A 1931-nucleotide genomic window follows, 5' to 3' on the forward strand; every position below is an offset into this window, starting at 1 on the left:
CGTATACATTAATAGAATAAGCTGTCGGTTTTCCAAATAGCGAATGAAACCTTAAAAAAGAAAGTGAGAGACTTTGCAAATGAAAAGGGAATGCTCTGCAGTGAATGCAATGAATATTTAAATTTGTGAATTAGACGCAGTGAATGCAATGAATATTTAAATCTTGAGAAATAGAAATTATAGGAAATTTCTTAGAACATGAATTTATAAAAATATTTCCAGACGGTCAACTCTTTAATAATTGCTTTCTTTTAGCACTTTTAGTAATTGTTACATACCTAATTAAGCATCTTTCTCCATTATGGTATAGATATACGGCGAGCTGCTTTTTGTTTCCGTCTACCGGGTCCACTCACAAGGCTGTGGTCGGCACGAGTATATATATATATATATATTCGTGTTTCTGTGTTTGGCGCTCCGACCATCGCTTGACATCGATGTCTGTGTGTTTACACCCCCATAACTTAGCGGTTCAGCAACAGAAACTGATAGAATAAGTACTAGGCTTATAAAGAATAAGTGCTGGAGTCCATTTGTTCGACTCAAAGCGGTGCTCCAGCATGGCCGCAGTCAAATGACTGAAACAATTAAAAGAGTAAAAGAAAAGAATATTATTATTAATCAAGTTCGGGAGAGGTGAAATACTAAGAATTCAGTGGCCACCTTCTTTCCAAATTTGATTATTTATTGTATACTCTCACCCATTGCGCTTCTCGGGTTTTCGGAAGAAGGGTGACGCTGCTTTTATACCCTACACTCACTGTGTGCACGCATAAAAAAAAGACTCCGCCGGTTACGACGACGAGGGTCCCAGCTGATACGATCAACGGAACAGCTTGCTCGTGAAATTAACTTGCAAATGGCTGAGCATTCCACAGACACGTGTACCCTTAACGTAGTTCTCGGGGATAATCAGCGTGACACAGAGAGTGACAAGGCTGACCCTTTGAAATACAAGTACAACTCATTTTTGCCAGCTGAGTGGACTGGAGCAACGTGAAATAAAGTGTCTTGCTCAAGGACACAACGCGTCGCCGGGAATCGAACTCACAACCTTACGATCATGAGCCGAATGCCCTAACCACTAAGCCACGCGCCCTCACGTTTGCACGCATATACGCACACACACACACATACACACACACACGCACATATACACACACAAACATACACATAGATGTATATATACACACATGCATGCATGCACATATGTATGTGTATGTGCGTGTGTGTGTGTGTATGTGTGCATATAAGATCATTAATATTTTGATTTTTTAAAAAACAAATATAAGTGTCCTTGCTGTTTAGTTCCAGATTTGTCCTGACCAAAGAGAACTATTGTGAATATCTTTCCAGATATTATCTTACAGAATATGCATTTTTAAGTCAGTACATCGTGATTTTATGGAATTTCAGTTGCTATTTCTAGCTGGATGAGTGACCACTTAGAAGTTCTATCGTATAATTTTTCTTTCATATATTGATACAATGCCAATAAAATGTGTACCTATTTCTTTATTGCTCACAAGGGACTAAACACAGAGAGAACGAACAAGGACGGACAAACGGATTAAGTCGATTACATCAACCCAAGTGCGTAACTGGTACTTATTTAATCGACCCAGAAAGGATGAAAGGCAAAGTCAAGCTCGGCGGAATTTGAACTCAGAACGTAGCGGCAGACGAAATAACGCTAAGCATGTCGCCCGACGTGCAAACGATTCATTAATTTCCATGGAATCGATTGTGTTAGTCGTTTGATGTTTTAGTTTTTTTTTTATATTATTGGCAGGAAATGTGGATGACGTCGCATTCACCCTTACCGGCATTCTATTTCAAGAAAACGTTAATATTGTTTAATGTTTAGTCCGACGCTCTAGCGGTTCGTTTATACGACTCTTTATAATATATACATATCTTCCTTTTGTAAA

General features: G+C 38.8%; 1 long non-coding RNA gene across 1 annotated transcript in view; it reads right to left on the bottom strand.

The window, feature by feature from the left end:
• The window catches only part of LOC118762264, a 15920-nt gene extending 14201 nt beyond the window's left edge, over positions 1–1719 (bottom strand). The window contains exon 1 of the long non-coding RNA XR_004998018.1: positions 1584–1719. This is a non-coding gene — a long non-coding RNA (uncharacterized LOC118762264). The remainder of the gene's footprint in view (positions 1–1583) is intronic.
• Positions 1720–1931: the final 212 nt, after the last annotated feature.

This window comes from Octopus sinensis, linkage group LG2 (genome assembly GCF_006345805.1).
Source record: "Octopus sinensis linkage group LG2, ASM634580v1, whole genome shotgun sequence".
Classification (NCBI taxonomy): domain Eukaryota; kingdom Metazoa; phylum Mollusca; class Cephalopoda; order Octopoda; family Octopodidae; genus Octopus; species Octopus sinensis.